Source organism: Dendrobates tinctorius, unplaced genomic scaffold (assembly GCF_039654945.1).
Source record: "Dendrobates tinctorius isolate UK_male_01 unplaced genomic scaffold, ASM3965494v1 ptg000093l, whole genome shotgun sequence".
In the NCBI taxonomy this organism is placed as follows: Eukaryota; Metazoa; Chordata; class Amphibia; order Anura; family Dendrobatidae; genus Dendrobates; species Dendrobates tinctorius.
Genome location: NW_027361761.1, coordinates 25,042,522 through 25,065,012, shown reverse-complemented (window position 1 = coordinate 25,065,012; position 22,491 = coordinate 25,042,522). Strand labels below are relative to the sequence as shown.

General features: G+C 45.8%; 1 protein-coding gene across 1 annotated transcript in view; it reads left to right on the top strand.

The window, feature by feature from the left end:
- The window catches only part of PTCHD4 (patched domain containing 4), a 222,008-nt gene that overhangs the window by 190,426 nt on the left and 9,091 nt on the right, over window positions 1-22,491 (top strand).

Sequence of the window (22,491 nt, the reverse complement as noted above, 5' to 3'; positions counted from 1 at the left end):
ATCTTGCTCGACCCGACTTTTGGAAAAGTCGGGTTTCACGAAACGAAACGCGACCCTAAAAATGCAAAAGTCGCTCAACTCTAGTGACCACATCAACACCAACAGTACCATTATTACCCACCTCTATAACCCCCTCACCCTCCACCAAAACAGCAACCACACCACTAAAGAAAGAATTTTCCTCATTCATACCCCCACCACATTCACTCCTGCTGAACCAGTGACAACAGGGGGGTGACATTTTGACCTCCACATCATCAGGCACAAGGGGCTCAGTCTCCTCCACAGAACTGGAGGCGACTTTACCCCTGGTCTTACATGTGCCCTCCACATCATAAGCTGGTAATTTCCGCTATTTAACAGTTGACATCTGATGCCACTGATCTTTTGCTGCTTTGAGGCGCCGCTGGTCAACAAGATACTGATATAAAGGATCAACACAGAATAGGAGTTTGGGAGGATCGGAACAAACCCCTCACACTGCCGCAGCTTCTCAACTAAGTGATCAGCAGCAACAGTATTCAGGGGAGCCGAGGCTACCGGAGCTGCCCCCAACACTGGGCCACTCCCCCTTACCACTGAGGAGCGCACCACAGTATTGTGGCCTGACCATTCGCCTGCCGCCGGGCCGCCCTCACTGTCCAGCCTCTCGGCTGATGCACCTGCTGCTACTTCCCTGCTACTACAAGCAGAGATGGAGCTCTGCGCCTCTCTACTGTGTTCTGTACTCTGCCCACACCTTTGCATCAGATCCACAGCAGAACCCCGGATGGGCAACAGGGCTTATATAGCATGCTGACCCTGCAGCTGACTCAGGGGGTACATGGAGGGGGGCATACACGTAGCTTACCGCTTCCTGCAGCATAGGCTTGGTCTTCTTTGCCTTTTTCTTCTGGCCCCCAGGTGCTTCCGCTGGTAAATTGTCACCAAGATGGAAGTTCTGAAGGCACACTGGAGACTCCAGGAGCTTGATCTCCACCATTAGTTCCCCTCCCTGACCGTTGTTATCACTGTCCTCCCCTGAGCCAGCAGAACTGTGACCAGATGTCAATGTCGCCTGTCCTGCAGGGAGCTCTCTGCATGTGGCCAGCGGTTGACTTTGCAGGCTGCCAGGTGGGGCTTTCTGCTGGTCATCATCATCATCCACCTGGCTTTTAGGCTGCAGCCCCATCTGCCTTTGCTCTCTGTTGTCAGCCAATTCTCTAAATCTATCTTCATTGAGTAGTTTTTCTTTAAATGGTCCACTTTTTTCTCTAATAAAAGCTTTCCTCACCTCCAGCTCTTTAATTTCAAGTTTAAGTCTCTTTACGTCCACCTGGAGTTGGGTCTTCCTCGGTTTGGAGGCACTCGCAGCTTTGGCGCTTGTGTAGCGCAGCTCTTCCCAGAGTCTCCTGATGATCTTACTTGCTTCTTCATACTCACAGAGGTGGCTCATGACCCGGGAGCCATAGGTGGACAGACTCCTTGGGTCTCTGCAGCCCCCAACCTTCCTCAGTGACGTCAGCCTCACCTCTGTGACCACTCAGCTTTCCTCCGAAAGGACCGCCATCTTGCATGCTGCTAGCAGGCTTCTCCTCCATGTTGGAAGCCTTGTGGCTTCTCTGGGTCTCTGCACACTTGGGGGGAATAGGAGCCACATTGCTGTGACTCCTGGTAGAACGTCTCACCCCCCAAGTCCTCTGATGTGCAGGCCGGTTGCTGGTTTCTTCTGCCCGCCGCTGGCCTGGACCGGTGAACAGAAGCCTGGTACTTGGCTCCTTCACTCATCCCAGGAAGTCCACTCCTCTCTCGGTAGGAGAGAGAGCAGGTCCCTGGGTGGAGAGGTGCTGGTTCTCTGGAGTTCTGGAGCACACAACAGGATCAGCAGCGAACACACCCTCAATTAGCACAATGAGCAGCAGATGAGCAGAGCTGCACTCACTATTCTGCTGGTGCAGTCACTGTGCACATACTGTACATTACATTACTCATCCTGATTTACATCCTGTATTAGGCTGTTTGCCCACGTTGCATTTTATAAGCATTTCCGCCGTGTTTTTGCCCATGTAATCGCATTGCGGTAAAATCCACAGCATGTCCATTAAATCTGTGGAATCGCAGTGATTCCACCGACATAGGATTGCATTAAAATGCTCACTTTCCGCATGCTCCATGCCCTGGGTACCATATTCCTGTAAAAATAGAATTAAAATAAAAAATTTGGTTATTCTCTCCTTCTGACGGCCCCCGATGTCCTTAGCGGCGCTCCCGGTACGTTCCGTTCTCAGGGATGCATGTCATCACCTGAGATGACGTCGCGGTCACGTGACCGTGATGTCACAAAGGTCCTTTGTGCAAAGCACGCCTGGGAACGGAACGTACCGGTAGCGCCGCTAAGGACATCGGGGGCCGTCAGGTGAGAATAACCATATTTTTTATTTTTTTTATTATTTTTAGCAATCTATCTTTTACTATTGATGCTTCATAGGCAGCATCAATAGTACAAAGTTGGTCACACTATGCTTGACAACTGTGACCAACCTGTCAATCACTTTTCCAAGCAATGCTTCAAATCGCTTGGAAAGCGCTAGCATTCTGCAAGCTAAAAACGCTTGCAAAATGCTAGTGTTTTGCGGGAAAACGCATGTGAATTCCGCATGCATTTTACCCTCGGCAGGGAGATGCGGAAATGCTGCGAAAAATTCCGCAGCATTTCTGCAACGTGGGCACATAGCCTAAGGCTGGGGTCACACTGCATTAATGCAGTCTTGTTTAATGGATTGCGTTACACCGCGGCAAAACGCGATGTAACGCAATCGGTTAATGCAGCCATTCACTCATTATCTGGCACATCACTAGCGTATGCCATGATCGGCATGCGCTAGCGATGTGCTGTCATTCTGTGACGGACCCTCGGACGCGGTCTGCAGCGTCCAAGGGTCCGTCACTGCTAGCGCAGATGAAGCATCTGCGCTAGCGGTATAGCATAACGCAATCGCGCTATGCTATAGTGTTAACGCAGACCGTCAACACTATGCGTTGAACGGTCTGTTTTAACACAGTATGAACCTGGCCTTATACTTCAGAGCTGCATTCATATATAAAACAGTGTTCCCAGCACATGCTAACAGCTTAACTGAGTTATTATAATGCAGTACAACAATCAGGGCCGGTCCGAACGTATAGGCGAACTAGGCGGCCGCCTAGGGCGCCGACCCAAAGGGGGCGCCAGAGAAAAAATAGAAAAAATTAGAAAAAATCTTTTCAAAAGGCAAAAAGTTTTAGGGATGGAAAGAAAAGTGTACATATTTAAGGGCAAATATAACGCAAGAAAGGTTGGTTGGGTTGGGAACAATTTCGATAGAATCTGAAGTTGCTAAACAAATTAATCTCGGTGACTTGGTGTCATCCTTTTCAAAAAAAAAGGCAAGGAAACAAAAATTTTAATTACCTATGGTCGTTTTTGTTTTGTGTTATTGATTACTTTGTATATATATTTGTCCTATACAACTTCTCAGAAGATTAAAGAGTTAGGAGAGAGTTAATTAATCATTGTTGTTGTGGTTTATTTTGCTCCTAAATTTATATCCCAAGTTTTCATCTACTGCCAAGAATAGTAGGGGCGCAACAAAATAGTTTCGCCTAGGGCGCCGTAATCTCTCGGGCCGGCCCTGACAACAATCAGGAGGAATAGACACTAAAAAAAAAGATCACAATTGCATAATTTAGTATAGGACTGACCCCGCAGAGATTCAGTTGAAGCTGTGGAAGTACAAAGTGGGCAGCAGCAATTGTCAAAAGGAGAAGCCTCTGCACTATTTAATGACTGTAGAGTCCCTGCAGTAAAGACTACACAGAATGCAAATCGCCTGTGCAGACATTGAGCCAGCAGGGAATCCAGCGAGACCACAGAAGTGAAGCTTGCTGAATGGGTATTGAGCCCTCAATTCCATACATAATGTAACTCATAATTTCTGAGAAGCGGAAAAGGGAACTGGGAGGCGAAGACCCCTACGTGCTGGAGGCACAAATTATTCTTTATATTATGGTGTATGACTGTAAGGAGGATTAGTAAAGCAGCAAAAAAATGGATGATTTGAGTTCAGCATCTTTTAGCCTGAAAAGGTTGACAAAAATGCCAATAATATGTTCTTTGCATTTGATTAAAAATGTTAATAGTAGCTGTAGTCTCTTCTAGGTAACTTTACAGAATATGCTGTCACGTTTGTGCGTGTACATGAGCAATAATATTAGTTCTGGTTATTATATGACAAGTATGCTAAATTTTTGGCAAGTTTTCCACTCTGCAATTTTTCTTTGTTTCTGGGCTACTGATTGGAGATATTCAGCTTAGATGGGTCGCCCTCCCAGGGCTGTGGGGTACTCGGTACCGGGCCGGTGTCGGCGGGATGTGTCACAGCAGCGGTGACCCGGACCGTGGCCCTGGGCACCCAATTAATGGGGGAAATTGAATGGTAGAATGTAGTGAATGGAAAAGTTTGTGACGCCACCTGTGGTGTTCGGCAAATGAGATGTTAGGCCGACGCTGCATGTAGATCCTCTGGGGCTGGTGGTGTGTTGCAGCCAAGATGGTGAAGCTCCCCACAGGTGGAGCTGTAGCGCCAGGGCAGTGTAGATGTAGGGGAAGAGGAGAGGCACAAGCGGTGTAGAAGCTGGTACCCGGTAGATGTAGCGGTGCTGGGTGCGTTGGCGCAAGAATGAATGGAGGACACCAGGGCTTGTAGTTCCAAAGCTTTACTCACAGTCTGTAGTACACACAGGTGCCTGCCTCCGTGCCGTGTCCTCCAGGTCAGGGACTCAGTCAACCTCCAGGCAAGATGGAATGCTCCCTTTCAACACTCCACCAACATGTGCCTTTCTGAACGTCTCCTTTATAGCGCCTTTAAGTGTGACGTACTCCTAGTACTGAGTTACACTGGAGTGCCTCCTGACAGATGCTCCCAAGAACTCTACTTGTACGGCAGACAGCTGTAGCCTGCTTCGGGGACTCCTCACTCCTGAGTCCCAGCTCTCTATCCAAGTTGCTGTTGTGCCCCCAAGTCTTAGATGGGAGTAGTGCATTTACGGCCCACTACTCCACCGGTGTCTGCTGCAGAACATTAGTGTCCGTACAACCTCTGGGACCAGGCCCCGGCATTGCGCTTAGAACTTCTAGGCAGGGTTCTTCCTCTAACCCACGTCCTCTGTGTTCCCTTTTACTCCTACGTTCTGTACTTGTCTTTCTTTCTTATGGAAGATCAGGTTTCAGTTCAATGTCTTTCTCCTTCTTTCCTTTCCCATGCCAGCAGACCCAGGTCACTGAGGTCTGCTGCAGCACATCCTTCCTCCATCCCTCTCTCAGGGATCTTCTTTCCTCATTCCTTAGTGGCTTCCTCTCTCAGAATGACCTCCTGACTGACTGACTGATATTCTAAACTTCTAAACATTCCCGCTCTTTTATGTATTCTCAACTCCACCCGCCTCCTAGCACGTTTCGTGTTCCAAGCAGGGAGCCACCAAAGGTGCTCTGCTACACTCCAAGCAGGGAGCCGCAATGTGGCTTTGCTGAACTACTCTGTTGTGTGGGGTGCGAGTGCTGGAGCATGGTTAGGAGCCTCCAGCTCACCTGGATGGTGGGGCACCACACCTCAAGAGGAGGTGCAGTACCTCTGTGGTGACTGAGCCTCCGGGGCGCCACATAGACTTCTCTAGGCAGTTGTAATCCGATCCCTCAGTGTTTAGCAGTTTGTTTTGTTTTGAGCAAGATGAATTTAAGCAGTTTTGTTAATGATGAGTTCAGGAGACAGAGAAAGTAAAGAAGTGCTCTTAGGAGGCCGTAATGGCACAGTATTTATTATAAATGTAGAGTAGGACCCCCCACATGAGATTGCCTTGGCGCGGCGGGGTGGCTCAATTGAATTGATCAATTTTTTTGCCAAATATCTCATTTTTGAACACAGCTGGATATTATGTGCATATGCACTTCAATTTATGCGTTCTAACCTTAAGCAGTGCTGGCTTCCCCCCTATTTTCTTAAAGTAAAGAAGTGGCTTATAAGTGGAGAAAGAAGCTTTTTTAATCTGATATATTACTAAATTTATTCTATTTACTTTCACAATTGATTTATGCAAATTTTATTGAAATGATAGTGACCATTTAAAATTTTCTTAAAAAAGAGCCATAGCTTGTGGCTCATAAGTGGAGAAAAAAGCATGTTGATCTGATGAAATATATTGCTAAATTTATTTTATTCATTTTTTTACTATTAATTTATGCAAAATTATTTGAATTTACATTTGCTAAAAATTACCTTTACAAATTTTCTGTAAAAGAACCATAGCTTGGAGATGATCCATACTGAGGTAGTTATTTGTGAAATCATACATTTCCAAATTCAATTGGCCAATTAAACAACCTAAAATAACATAAAATGCTTAGCAAACACTGTTTTTTATGTAAAAAAAAAAGTACAAAGCCATCCCACCAGCATCAAGGTGACCCTATTCGGGACAGTCCAAACATTCACTTTTACTTACTTATTGCAGGTTATATGTTCATTGTGCTTCAATCTTGGGTTTTATCTGTTCAATGGCCAGTGTGAACACACTCCTACAAGTTGCATGTATGCCAATTTATTCTCCAGTTCTTTTTTTTTCTGTTTTGATTCAATTAGATATCGTGTTAAATCTCGTTGACGAAATTAAATAATTTTGTATTTGGTAAATAGCATGCCCACTAGTCACTCCAATAATGGAGAAGATTAAAAAAAAAAATAAGTACAAAGTAAAAAGTGGTGGTTACCTGAGTCCACCGGGAAAAAAAATATTTTTAAGTTCTATCCTCCATGATTACGCCACTTTTAATTGCATCTTAATCATCAAGACTTAGCATCACTAAGATCTCATAGGTTAAATTTGTGGATGATCATGGAAGAAATACACTTTAATGACACATGATTGAGTCTCAGGTCAACTTTCAATTTGGTTGCCTTCTGTTGGACCCTTGGGGAACAATATTGTGATAGCCTGAGCCCACCGGAGGATCCTCTGTTACTCCCATTGGCAACACAACATCAACCACAAAGAACTCAGTTGGTTGCCATATTTGGCTCATCTAGTAAGTGGATTCTCATAGTCATAGGTCAGGATGTGCAGCCCGGACCAGAGGCAATGGTGCAGCGAGGTAAACAAGTAGAAATATCAGAGTTTGTAGACCCAGTTATGTGCATTCGATTTCATGTCATGCATTGTTCCTTGACACCATGACATTACAGGGCTTAGTAAATGCCCTGAATGCCAAGCTGAGAGTGCTGGATGCAGACGTGAAGACTACGTTGTTCTGCCTGCAATGCAGAACGGGACTGGATGTCGGTTCCATGCAACAGAAAATGTTTCCACTCAACTTTACTGTTCCTACGATGTGACCCATTTAAAGTCAATCTGTCACCCCATTTTTCGAGTATCAGTTGCCGGCACCGCCATCAGGGGCTTACCTACAGTATTCTGTAATGCTGTAGATAAGCCTCCGATGTAACCTGAAAGAGAAGAAAAATGAGTTAGATTATACTCACCCAGGGGCAGTCCGGGTCTGGTTTGGTTCGATGGGTGTCGTGGTCCGGTCCGGCGCCTCCCATCTTCTACCAGTGACGTCCTTTTCTTTGCTGAGTGCTGTGGCTCTTGCGCAGTCCTGCAGTGCACATGCGCCGGGAGAGGTCCGGTGCCTGAGCACTGCAGTATTCTGCTCTGCCCTTAACGCACTGCAGTATTCTGCTCTGCCCTTAACAGGGCAGAGCAGTGTGCCTGTGCAGGAGCCACGACAGGCAGCAAAGAGGATGTCACCGTTAGAAGATGGGAGGCGCCGGACCACGACACCCATCGGACCAAGACCGGACCGCACCCCCAGTGAGTATAATATAACTCATTTTTATCTTTCAGGTTAAATCTGGCGCTTATCTACAGCATTACAGAATGCTGTAGATAAGCCCCTGATGGCGATGCCGGCAGCTGATACGCGAAAAATGGGGTGGCAAATTCCCTTTAAGATCAGTCAAGAGAATTAAAAAAAATTCCCCTAAAAATGAGCAAATCTTCAGGTCTTGTAGACCTTTAACCGTCCAACTCTCAAGAGAGGATCTCCAGGAGAGTCGCCCTGGAGAGATTAATTTTCAAGGCCAAAAATAAATGCTAATGTAATAATGAAATAATTAGGTTAATATTTCAGTCTGTGCGGCTGGAGGCTTGTGCGCAGGATGAATTACTATCAGCCGCATTTCAGAGGAATCTATACCAGGACATAATTAAGTGAGAAACTTATTAACCGACTCGAATAAATTATTCATTTCGCACAGGAAACATCCTAGTAATATGAAGATGTAATCAGTTTCATCAACATGTTTTGTTTTTTGCCTTTAAAAACCCCTGGAGTATTTGACAGAGGTGAATGAAAACAGACACCAGCATGGTAAACCCAATTTACTGGGCTTTTACTAAAAAAAATGGTTGGATTGCTGTTGGAAGTCCATTATTTCCTAGATACTGGGTTATTTCCTGTTGTACTTGCAGTTTAAGGCTGTGTGCACACGCTGCGGATTTAGGTGCGGATTCATCCGCGCGGATTTTGTAAAATCCGCAGGTCAAAAGACCTGCGGTTTTACCTGCGGATTGCTCTGCGGTTTTGCCCTGCGGTTTTTCATCTCCTCAATGGAGGAGATCGCAAACCGCAGCGGAATCCGCAGAAAGAATTGACATGTCAATTCTTTCTGCGGATTGAAAACCGCAGCAAAACCGCGCGGAAAATTCCGCACCATCTGCATTGCGGTTGGTGATTCCCATAGGGAATCATGGTACTGTACACCGCAGCTGAAACTGCTGCGGGTCCGCAGCGGCCAAAACCGCTGCGGAACCGCAGCAAAATCCGCAGCGTGTGCACACAGCCTTAGGAATACATTGCATTAAAGGGGGATAATAGAAAGCACAACTCCGTTGGTCTTCTGCTAGTTGTCACTAGCCTGATCACTCCATGGTTTTTGATGGGTAGATCGAAAGAGAGCCAGAACGAAAGACCCGTAGACTTACATTGAGACCTTGTGACTGATACTTCTGATTTCTGGTCAGTTCGGAGCTTCGATCACAAGATGGCGGAGCAGTACCGCAGTGGTGCTGGGAAGAGCAGAAGACAACAGCTGGTAATTATACTAGGGTGGGACATATGCATTAGTGATTCCACTCCAATGGCAAAATAAAGAAAAATTCCGGAGTGGTGGTTTAAACTTTTAGGTTTCTTATATATTTTTTCTATATAAAAAAACAAAAACGTTAAGAATTTTTTGTACATATTTTTAGCATCCATTCCTTGGAGACTTGAACCTGTGACCCTTGACTTCAACTCTATTTTATACTAAACAAAAGATTTACAAGAGATTTCTGGAACTTTAATATTGATAACCTACCCTTTGGACTGGTCATCAATATCGGTTGGGGACAATTTAAGGAACAAACAGTTCGTGGGATGCAGTGAGTAACCGGAGACAGAGAAGGGGTTAACAATGTTTTACTGAACAATCAATAACAAGTAGTACTACACGCAGGGAGGTAAAGACAATCGGAGAAAGAATATACAAGAAAAACAGGAAAACTTATTGGTTGCAGTTCTGGCAAGGGGAAGGCTGGAAAATCTCTCAACAGCGTCTCAAATGATGCACAAAGTCTTTGGCTCTGCTACGGAGAAACAAGTAAAACTACCGCCCGACAGTGCTGATGGATTCAGTCCTGCTTGACTTGCGTGCGCTGGAACGTGAAAACAGTCCTTTATGTGAGTTCCCCAGAAATGGTGCCGGGCACGGGTCGTGAGCACGTGTACAAGCTGCAACAGCCCGCGGCCTTTCAGAGTAGTCTCTAAGCAGTTTGTCCTGTATCTCGGGTAAAACAGGGATATCCAACAGTGTAGGAACAGATGGTATCTTAATAGCGTCTCGAGAAGTCTCAAGGTCAGCACATGGAGGTCTGGGAAAAGTGGGGTTGTCGGTGTCAGCAGTGGAGAGGGAGTCAATGTCTCCTGTTGCCTTCCTGCCAAGTCTGACCTGTTCCCGCGCTCAGGTCTCCTTATGTACCCTGCGCCCCCTGCTGTCTGACAGAAAGGTTTCTCCCTTTCAGAGGAAATCTCCCCCGCCAACAGTGGTGACAGCCCCGATAGTTCCTGCCTTAAAGGGCACCACATACCACTGACTCTGTCTCGACTCATCTTCTTACACCCCCCTCTTTTCACTTGCCATTTCACGGGTGAGGCATCTTGAGCATAACTAGAGGGTCTTTTTACAGGTTTAGCGGTTTGCCACCAAATGAACTGATCCTGATTGTACCGAATGGGGGGCTGTCCAGCCGTTGTTCGTTCAGAACGACATAGATTGGAAGGAATAGTGGAGCCTTCTTGTGGAGATAAAGCCGAATCTGCATCCGCCGTAACATTTTCTTCTGACCCTGATCCGCAGACATATCCCCAGATGGTTGTTCGAGACTTTCCTCTTCTTCATCCTCCACAACCACAGGAGGCACCTCCTCAGGAGCTTTAGTAGCTTCTTCCCTCTGCATGGGATCTTTAGAGAGGCATGGCCAGAGCATATTCCCATTTACCACTCTAGTGGGTGCATTCTCTTCTCCTTCTGTAAAAACCTTGTATACAGGTCCTTCAACACCGACCCGATGCTTCACTCTGTATGGCCTACTCTCCCACCGATTTTCCAGCTTGTCACGGGGATGTTTCTCCCCCGATCACCCACCTGAAGATCTGTCCCCTGTAGAGGAAGCTTCTCAGAGTGCTCCAGCTCCTGGAGCAGTGTCAGAACCAGAGGTTGTAAGGTCTGTAGACGGTGATGATGTTCTCAGACCCAGGAAGACACCCCCGTCCATGGGTAGTCCTCTACTGGATCCAGTTCCAACTCCGTGACTTCTTTCCCTGTTCGGCCGAGCAACAAGGAGTAAGGCGTGTGACCTGTGGTTTGATGGAATTGGTTATTATAGACCCACCAGAGTTCAGAATCGTATTCTGGTCACCTAGCTTTTCTATCATCTTCAAGGGTTCTTAGCATCTGAATCAAGGTGTGGTTAAATCGCTCACAGGCCCCATTTTGCTGAGGATGATATGGTGTGGTGTGTGATCTGTCGAATTGGTAGATCTGCTGTAACTCATCCATCACTTTGCTTAAGAAACAAGCTCTGTAATCCGAATGGATCAGCTGTGGGCATCCATACATCTGAATTAAATGTTTACAGATAGCATACGCAGCAGTCTCAGCCGTCTGATCTCAGGTGGGCGTCACCACCGCAAATTTCATGAAACGATCCACCATCACTAAGCAGTGGTCATATCCTTGGTGAGCTGACCCCATCGTTAAATAGTCGACGGTCAACAGTTCCAGGGGATTGGAGGTTACTATCGTCTGAATAGGAGCTCTTTGTTCCGGAGACTTGGCCAACTCACAGACCCGACAAAATCTACAAGTTTCCTCTACCGCTGCTCTCAGCCGTGGGTGGTAAACGAACCATTGGAGCCACTAGAATGTTTTTTCTAGACCAAAATGAGCCCCTTTTTAATGAGCTTCGGTAGCCAGAGTAGACAGCACTGCCTCCGGTATCACCACCTGCCAGAAAGTACCCAGATCTCCTCGAAGTTGAACCTTCTGGTATAACAGTCCATTTCTCATCTGGGGGCGCTCCCACTGCTGGAGGATCTTCAATGCTTCTGGAGTCAGGGCACTCCGCTGTTCTGGACTAGGCAGCTTCTCCAATGTTACCAAGTGTCTGAACAGAGCGAGTTCATGATCTTCCTGCTGCAATTAAACCCACTCATCCTTAGATCTTGCCAATTCTTCTTCATAATGGGAGATCTGTATTTGATCCAGCGTGACACATACTGGCACCTGAGAAGAAGCGGTACATTTATGCTGTTCCCAGGTGCCGGCTGCTGAAGGCATCTCTCATTATTGTCGCCAGGTCTGCCTGTGATGAGCGTGACCAGGTAAAATGATGGGAGTTGCATTCAGCACCCCCCAAAAAATGGCATGGGATCCCATGTAATTTTCAAAACCAAGAGAGAAAGCCCACAGGTAGGGGCTGATGTTAATAATTTGGGACAAGGGACAATACCCAATAAGGTTCCCAGGTTATTATTAACATCTCACAGCTGTTTGCTTAGTATTTCCTGGTAAATTTACAAAGGATCCCAGAAAAAAAAAAGATGTTGATTTCCCCTATAAATTTAAACCAGCAGTGGATAAACAGACAGCTGCAACAGAAATGGCACATTCATAAAAAGCGCAAAATCTTGCCCCTAGCCTCTCTCTTCCGACGTTCCCTGTAGCAGTGGCAAGTGGGGTGATAGTATTGGGGTTGATGTCACCTTTGTATTGTTAGGTGACATCAAGGCCAGTGGTTAGGAATGGAGAGGTGTCTATAAGACACTCCCATTACTAACCCCATAGTAAGTTTTGAAGTCAACACACAGCAAAAATAAAGCCCTTTATTTGAAATGGTATATTTTCACCATCTCACAATATTTGGAGTTTGCTTCATTGTACAAAAAACAAGCCCTCATACAAGTATGTCGACTTAAAAATAAAAAAAAAAATGTATGGCTCTGGACTAAAAGAGAAGAAAAACCAAAGCGCAAAAATGAAAAATTGGCCTTATCATTAAAGAGTTAAGTTTACTTTTACATTCATACCTATAATGAATCATAGAGATGATGTGGCATCATGGACACATGATCCCAGGGTGCACTTTTTACTATTTCCTCTCTCCTGTTATTAGAATTCGCTTATTAATTTAACCAATTAGAAAAAAAATAGTAAAGTTGTGTGCGTCTTAATATAATCAATTTACTCATTAAAATTCTTGGCATAGATTTGTATATGTAGACTTCATTTTCCTCACTCTATGTGACTGCAGACTTGTGAATCCTCACAGTGCGCACACTGCACGCTGTCAGGATTCTCCAGTGTCGGCATCGGGAGCAAGTGCTCAAATGACTGCAAGTATGCATTTTTCATTCTACCGGCCACATTCCAACTAGACATCTCTGGCCTCACTTAATACAATTGCATTGAGTAAGGAGGTACACATCTAGTCGGCATGTCACCACATGTATACAAATCGCATACTTGCGGTCAGACACCCGCCTGTTCCTATCGCGGCACCAGAGTAAGGGCAGCTCCGATTCTTGTAGACATGAGACCTACGTGTTTTACAGATAATCCGGATGCTGTCATGTAACACTACATTCACTCTGTTGATTTTCTATTAATATCAGTTATTTTCTAAGGATGCAGCCAATGGAACCCATCAGGATGCAAACCCATTAAGGAGGGAAAGAGAACGCTGTGTAACCATGACTAATTTTACTGCAATCTCATCTAGAACATGGAGATCACTTCCAGTCAGCAAGTTCTAACACTGATGTCAGTGTCCTGGGAAGCGGCTGACAGATATACAGTAGATAGAAGAGCCCTGGCTTCAATGGGAGAGGAAACAATTTTTTTGCATTCAACCAAGGTCCGGAAAGCTTAAATTGACAACCGGGTGTTACCATTCCCCCAGAGAAAAAGGTGTGTCCTTACATAGTCTGAATCTCCCAGCACTGATTGTACAGTGTCAGAGTGTATGGGGACAACCCTCCAAATGGTAACACCCAGTTGTCAATTTAGTCATAAATCACTAGGAAGAATAACAGAGAAACGGCACAATGTAGAATTCTAAGAAAAAAAAATGTCCCATCGTTGTTATATTATTGGGACTGTATTTACTAAAATATTCAGGAGAAGAAAGGTCCTTACCAAGAAGCCAGGTTCCACTTCTTTTGCAAACGCAACGGGGTGCATCCAAAATGTTCCTTTTTCTCCAGGCTGTGTTGTTTTTCCAGTGAGAACAAGCAAAAAATGTCACACAATACCTCCATACTGCCATGATTTGTCAAGTTTACTGTATAATGTGCAGCCACTTAATATGGCCTAATTGATATGCAGTATCCGATGAGCCCTGGTGCAAGATACGCAAGATTTGGACTCGGGTCCCCCTGCATAAATATATGCATCCTGGTATATGTATCCCCAACCCTGGTACATTCAGTGGGGAAAATAAGCATTTGACACACTACTGATTTTGCAAGTTTTCCCACCTACAAAGAGTGGAGAGGTCTGTAATTTTTATCGTAGGTACACTTCAACTATGAAAAACAGAATCCCTTATCCTGGGCCCCATCCTGTTAATATGTCCCTTATCCTGAGCCCCATCCTGGTAATATGTTCCTTATCCTGGGCCCCATCCTGGTAATATTTTCCTTATCCTGGGCCCCATCTTGGCAATATGTCCTTTATCCTGGGCCCCATCCTGTTAATATGTCCCTTATCCTGGGCCCCATCCTGGTAATATGTCCCTTATCCTGGTCCCCATCCTGGTAATATGTTCCTTATCCTGGGCTCTATCTTGGAAATATGTCCCTTATCCTGGGCCCCATCCTGTTAATATGTCCCTTATCCTGGGCCCTATCCTGTTAATATGTCTCTTATCCTGGGCCCCATCCTGTTAATATGTCCCTTATCCTGGGCCCCATCCTGGTAATATGTTCCTTATCCTGGACCCCATCTTGGTAATATGTCCCTTATCCTGGGCCCCATCCTGTTAATATGTCCCTTATCCTGGGCCCTGTCCTGGTAATATGTCCCTTATCCTGGGCCCCATCCAGGTAATATGTCCCTTATCCTGGGCCCCATCCTGGTAATATGTCCCTTATCCTGGGCCCCATCCTGGTAATATGTTCCTTATCCTGGGCCCTATCTTGGAAATATGTCCCTTATCCTGGGCCCCATCCTGTTAATATGTCCCTTATCCTGGGCCCTATCCTGTTAATATGTCTCTTATCCTGGGCCCCATCCTGTTAATATGTCCCTTATCCTGGGCCCCATCCTGGTAATATGTTCCTTATCCTGGGCCCCATCCTGGTAATATGTCCCTTATCCTGGGCCCCATCCTGCTAATATGTCCCTTATCCTGGGCCCTGTCCTGGTAATATGTCCCTTATCCTTGGCCCCATCCTGGTAATATGTCCCTTATCCTGGGCCCCATCCTGGTAATATGTCCCTTATCCTGGGCTCTATCCTGGTAATATGTCCCTTATCCTGGGCCCCATCCTGTTAATATGTACCTTATCCTGGGCCCCATCCTGTTAATATGTCCCTTATCCTGGGCCCCATCCTGGTAATATGTCCCTTATCCTGGGCCCCATCCTGTTAATATGTATCTTATCCTGGGCCCCATCCTGTTAATATGTCCCTTATCCTGGGCCCCCTCCTGGTAATATGTCCCTTATCCTGGGCCCCATCCTGGTAATATGTCCCTTATCCTGGGCCCCATCCTGGTAATATGTCCCTTATCCTGGACCCCATCCTGTTAATATGTCCCTTATCCTGGGCCCCATCCTAGTAATATGTCCCTTATCCTGGGCCCCATCCTGTTAATATGTCCCTTATCCTGGGCCCCATCCTGTTAATATGTCCCTTATCCTGGGCCCCATCCTGGTAATATGTTCCTTATCCTGGGCCCCATCTTGGTAATATGTCCCTTATCCTGGGCCCTGTCCTGGTAATATGTCCCTTATCCTGGGCCCTATCCTGTTAATATGTCCCTTATCCTGGGCCCCATCCTGGTAATATGTCCCTTATCCTGGGCCCCATCCTGTTAATATGTCCCTTATCCTGGGCCCCATCCTGTTAATATGTCCCTTATCCTGGGCCCCATCCTGGTAATATGTCCCTTATCCTGGGCCCCATCCTGGTAATATGTCCCTTATCCTGGGCCCCATCCTGGTAATATGTCACTTATCCTGGGCCCCATCCTGGTAATATGTTCCTTATCCTGGGACCCATCCTGGTAATATGTCCCTTATCCTGGGCCCCATCCTGGTAATATGTTCCTTATCCTGGGCCCCATCTTGGTAATATGTCCTTTATCCTGGGCCCCATCCTGGTAATATGTTCCTTATCCTGGGCCCCATCCTGGTAATATGTCCCTTATCCGGGGCCCCATCCTGTTAATATGTCCCTTATCCTGGGCCCCATCCTGTTAATATGTTCCTTATCCTGGGCCCTATCTTGGTAATATGTCCCTTATCCTGGGCCCCATCTTGGTAATATGTCCCTTATCCTGGGCCCCATACTGTTAATATGTCCCTTATCCTGGGCCCCATCCTGGTAATATGTCCCTTATCCTGGGCCCCATCCTGGTAATATGTCCCTTATCCTGGGCCCCATTCTGGTAATATGTCCCTTATCCTGGGCCCCATCCTGTTAATATGTCCCTTATCCTGGGCCCCATTCTGGTAATATGTCCCTTATCCTGGGCCCCATCCTGTTAATATGTCCCTTATCCTGGGCCCTGTCCTGGTAATATGTCCCTTATCCTTGGCCCCATCCTGGTAATATGTCCCTTATCCTGGGCCCCATCCTGGTAATATGTCCCTTATCCTGGGCCCCATCCTGGTAATATGTCCCTTATCCTGGGCCCCATCCTGGTAATATGTCCCTTACCTGGGCCCTATCCTGGTAATATGTCCCTTATCCTGGGCCCCATCCTGGTAATATGTCCCTTATCCTGGGCCCCATCCTGGTAATATGTCCCTTATCCTGGGCCCCATCCTGGTAATATGTCCCTTATCCTGGGCCCCATCCTGGTAATATGACCCTTATCCTGGGCCCCATCCTGGTAATATGTCCCTTATCCTGGGCCGCATCCTGGTAATATGTCCCTTATCCTGGGCCGCATCCTGGTAATATGTCCCTTATCCTGGGCCCCATCCCGGTAATATGTCCCTTATCCTGGGCCCGATCCTGGTAATATGTCCCTTATCCAGGGCCACATCCTGGTAATATGTCCCTTATCCTGGGCCCCATCCTGGTAATATGTCCCTTATCCTGGGCCCCATCTTGGTAATATGTCCCTTATCCTGGGCCCCATCCTGGTAATATGTCCCTTATCCTGGGCCCCATCCTGGTAATATGTCCCTCATCCTGGGCCCCATCCTGGTAATATGTCCCTATCCTGGGCCCCATCTTGGTAATATGTCCCTTATCCTGGGCCCCATCCTGGTAATATGTCCCTTATCCTGGGCCCCATCCTGGTAATATGTCCCTTATCCTGGGCCCCATCCTGGTAATATGTCCCTTATCCTGGGCCCCATCCTGTTAATATGTCTCTTATCCTGGTTTCTTCTGGTGTTGGCAGACCGTCCACCCGCACGGGTCCTCTGGTTGTTACGCCCCTGGTATTATCAAATAATATGCTTTTAATGCGCCCACACTGACATCTGGTCCTACATAAAACCACAATTTCATAATAAAACCACTATACAAACCTCAATCAGATTGTGTCTGTTGTTCTTTTTCTTGAGGTCCCTCTAGTGAATGGTAGCACTACGCAATTGCCCAGATTGACAACCCCATGAGTAATGTGCACTGTATTGTCAATGGTGGGAGGTAATCATGACACAAATTGGGACATACAGAATATAGAACTAAAATAGGGATTTGCAGAACAACAATAAGTTTCTATCTTTCTTACTATTGACATGCAAGAATGATCCAGAATTGGAAGATAGTGTCCCATGTTGGGTCCAGACATCCCCTCCATCCACCCTTTTATTTTATCCATGAACATTCTATAGAAAGTAGAGAGATGGATAAACTTCAAAACAATGAATTGATCTGATTTTCTTTCCTGAGAACGCCAGCTTCACTTTCATTAGTTTATCTAAACTTGATGTTGGTTTGTTCCATCATCGTGATTGATTGCTTTACTGCATGTTGAAAATGAATGCCACCTTGTCATCTCTTAGAAAGTCAAATATTCCAGAGCTTGCACAGATCCGGCTCATGGCTCTACCGATTACAATCTCTCGCCTTTATTGATGGCGTTTGACTTGATTTCTCCCGGTAGAGATGGAGGTGTCGTCAGTATTTGGGCAATGCATACACAACGGTAGACCGTCAATGATGAACCTCTAGAACGCACGCACTCTATGACCTTTACCAAAATAAAGTTGCTCCTTGGAGTTACGCCACATTAACAGTTATCATATCGTTGGCCTTCACGTTTTGTGAACCTGGTCCACCCGGTACTTCGGGAAGCAGAATGCAATGAAACGTTACTTATCGTGTTAAACCAACATTACGAGCTGACATTTTGCGAAGACTCGAAGACTTGCCCATCGCTCTCTAAAAGAAAAAACTAAATTTCAGCACCATGACTTGACAAGCTTTGATTCATGGGCTAGAATAATGGTTCTATCTAACGGGGTGTCTAGTTAAGTTCCCAATTACTGTGAAGCAGTTTTCAGGCCCTCTAAGAATATTCTACAGAGAACTCCCAGACGGTTACGTTTGATCACCTGGACAATATGTAGATGTCTAACAGGCATGACATATAATTATACAGCATGGTGATCATGATCTACAGTTTTCTCAGTCAACTTTCATGGAAGTTCTGAAAACAGTAGAGGAAATACATTGGGCTCCAGTGAATGGAGAGATCTGCACATTCGCAGCAACCTTCACATTCACAGCACCAGCCGGAGCGGTGTAGAGATGCAGTGAGTCGCGCTGCTCTATTCGCAAGGATTAGACATTTATGACAGCTAATTTGAATATGTCATAAATGTGACAACCTCTTTAAGAGATGTGCTATAAAGAAGGGTGAGGAGGAGGTGAGCTGTGATATCACCTAGTGTCAATGTTGGGTCCTGTGTTATCTACTGTATATAGAGGTGTTATCAGTCATTGTACAGGAGGAGGAGGTGAGCTGTGACATCACCTATTGTGAATGGTGGATCCTGTGTTATCTACTGTATACTGTATATAGAGGTGTTAGCAGTCATTGTACAGGAGGAGGAGGTGAGCTGTGACATCACCTTTTGTGAATGGTGGATCCTATGTTATCTACTGTACATAGAGGTGTTATCAGTCATTGTACAGGAGGAGGAGGTGAGCTGTGACATCACCTATTGTGAATAGTGGATCCTGTGTTATCTACTGTATATAGAGGTGTTATTAGTAGTGTTGAGCGATACCATCCGATATAGAGAAATATCGGATCGGATTGGATCGGACCGATACCCAAAAAGTATCGGGTATCGCCGATTCCGATACCGGAAACCTATGTATTTCAATGGGGCACAAATATCGGAATTAAAATAAACCCTTTCTTTACTTGCACATCCAGTTCGGGAGGGGGGAAGAGTGTGGGCGGTGCATGGGCGGACACTGTGCGTGTCTGTGTGTGTGGGCGGGGTCTCTGCGGGCCTGCCGGGGGTCTGTACAGGCCTGCCGTGGGCCTGTGCCGGCTGTCGGGGGTCTGAACGGGCCTGCCGGGGGCATGTGCCGGCTGTCGGGGGTCTGTACGGGCCTGCCGGGGGCCTGTGCCGGCTGTTGGGGGTCTGTATGGGGGTCTGTATGGGCCTGCCGGGGGCCTGTGCCTGCTGCCGGGGGTCTGTACGGGCCTGCTGGGGGTCTTGTGTGTGTGCAGGCATCGTCTGATGGGACTGCAAGTCCCATCGGGCTATGCCTGCTACAATGACAGTGATGGACACATTAGCCAATGATGGGACAGTAGTAGTCCCATCATACGGCTAATGTGTTGAATGTAAAAAAAAAAAAAAAATACATACTACATACATAATACATGCTACATACATGCTACATACATGCTACATACATACAACATGCTACATACATACTATATACATACATACTACATACATACTACATATATACAACATGCTACATACATGCAACATACATACTACATACATACTACATACACACTACATACATGCTACATACATGCTACATACATACTACATATATACTACATGCATGCAACATACATACATACTACATATATACCACATGCATGCAACATGCATACTACATATATACTACATGCAAGCAACATACATATATACAAAACAAAAAAACATACATACTACATACTTCATACATATATACAACATTCATACAACATACATACATACTACATATACTACATTCATACAACATACATACATACATACTACATATATACTATATTCATACATCATGCATACATATTACATAATACATACTACATATATACAAAATTCATACTACATACATACTACATATATACTACATTCATACAACATACATACATACATACTACATACATACAACATACATATAACATGCTACAGACATACTACATACATACTACATACAATACATTCATACAATACATACATAGACATACAGTACATATAACACAGAGTACATACTCACCATCACTTGTCACTTTGATCCCCGTAGCCAGTGTCATCTGTGAAAAAATATGAAAATAACAAACAACCGATATACTCCCTGATCCGCAGAAATCCACGAGTGTCCCACGCCGATCTCCCGTGGAGAACAGCAGCATCAGCTGATGCGACCACTCTCTAGGGGGCTCCAGTAATCCAATGACGGGAGGTAGATATCCTTCCGCACTGTATTCCTCCACCACTGTAAAAAAATAGGCCCTAGTCTCACTTTTGGCATTGCTGTGTGAGAAAGTTCCCACGCAGCTTTTGCCATAAAGTGAGACCAGTGAACGATAGTAACCTCTCAGCGATGCAGTGCAGCAGATCATCGTGGGACACTTGTGGATTTCTGCGGATCAGGGAGTATATCGCTTGTTTGTTATTTTCTAATTTTTTTCATAGATGACACTGGCTTTGGGGATCAAAGTGACAAGTGATGGTGAGTATGTACTCTATGTTATATGTACTGTATGTCTATATGTATGTATTGTATGTAGTATGTAGCATGTATGTAGTATGTATGTTGTATGTCTGTAGCATGTTGTATGTATGTAGTGTGTATGTAGTATGTACTATGTATGTATGTTGTATGATTGTAGTATATATGTAGTATGTATGTATTGTATGAATGTATGAATGTATTGTATGTAGTATGTATGTTGTATGTATGTCTGTAGCATGCTGTATGTATGTTGTATGTATGTAGTAAATATGTAGTATGTATGTATGTTGTATGAATGTAGTATGTATGTTGTATGAATGTAGTATATACTGTATGTATGTAGTATGTATGTATGTTGTATGAATGTAGTATGTATGTAGTATGTATGTTGTATGAATGTAGTATATATGTAGTATGTATGTTGTATGAATGTAGTATATATGAAATATGTATGTAGTATGTAGTATGGTGTATGAATGTAGTATACTGTATATGAAGTATGTATGTAGTATGTATGAATGTTGTATATATGTAGTATGTATGTAGTATGTATGTTTTTTTTTTACATTCAACACATTAGCCGGATGATGGGACTACTACTGTCCCATCATTGGCCAATGTGTCAATCACTGTCATTGTAGCAGGCATCGCCCAATGGGACTTATAGTCCCATTGGACGATGCCCGCACAGACCCCCGGCAGCCGACCCAGGCCTCCGGCAGGCCCATACAGACCCCCGGCAGCCGGCACAGGCCCATACAGACCCTCGGCAGCCGGCACAGGCCCCCGGCAGGCCCGTACAGACCCCCAGCAGCCGGCACAGGCCCCGGCATGCCCGTACAGACCCCCGACAGCCAGCACAGGCCCCCGGTTGGCCCGTACAGACCCCCGGCAGCCGCCACAGGCCCCCGGCTGGCCCGTACAGACCCCCGGCAGCCGGCACAGGCCCCCGGCAGGCCCGTAGACCCCCGGCAGCTGGCACAGGCCCCCGGCAGGCCCGTACAGACGCCCGACAGCCGGCACAGGCCCCCGGCAGGCCCGTACAGACGCCCGACAGCCGGCACAGGCCCCCGGCAGGCCCGTACAGACCCCCCGCAGTCGGCACAGACCGCGCATCATGATGCGCACAGACCGCGCATCATGATGACATCATTTCAGCAGCCAATCACAGCCACAACACTGGCTCATTGCATTATGGGGACTTCCGATTCCGGTATCTGATATTGAAAAAATATCGGTACTCGGTATCGGAATTCCGATACAGCGAATATCAGCAGATACCCGATATTTGCAGTATCGGAATGCTCAACACTAGTTACTAGTCATTGTACATGAGGTGGAAGTGAGCTGTGACATCACCTATTGTGAATGGTGGATCCAGTGTCATCTACTGTATATAGAGGTGTTATCAGTCATTGTACAGGAGGTGGGTAGAGGAGGTGATCTGTGACATCACCTATAGTGAATGGTGGATCCTATGTATACAGAGGTGTTATCTGTCATTTATCCCTGTCTGTGATGATAATTAGATGATGAATTATTATGAGTGACTATCACCATCATTACGAAAGACAGTGAATGGAGAGGTGGTTACATTCTACACTACCACTCCATTTACAAAAGAAACTCAGGGTTCCTTCTCTCCAGCAATCATTTAAAACTAATTCTATGGATAAAAAAAATCACCTCACTGAACAAG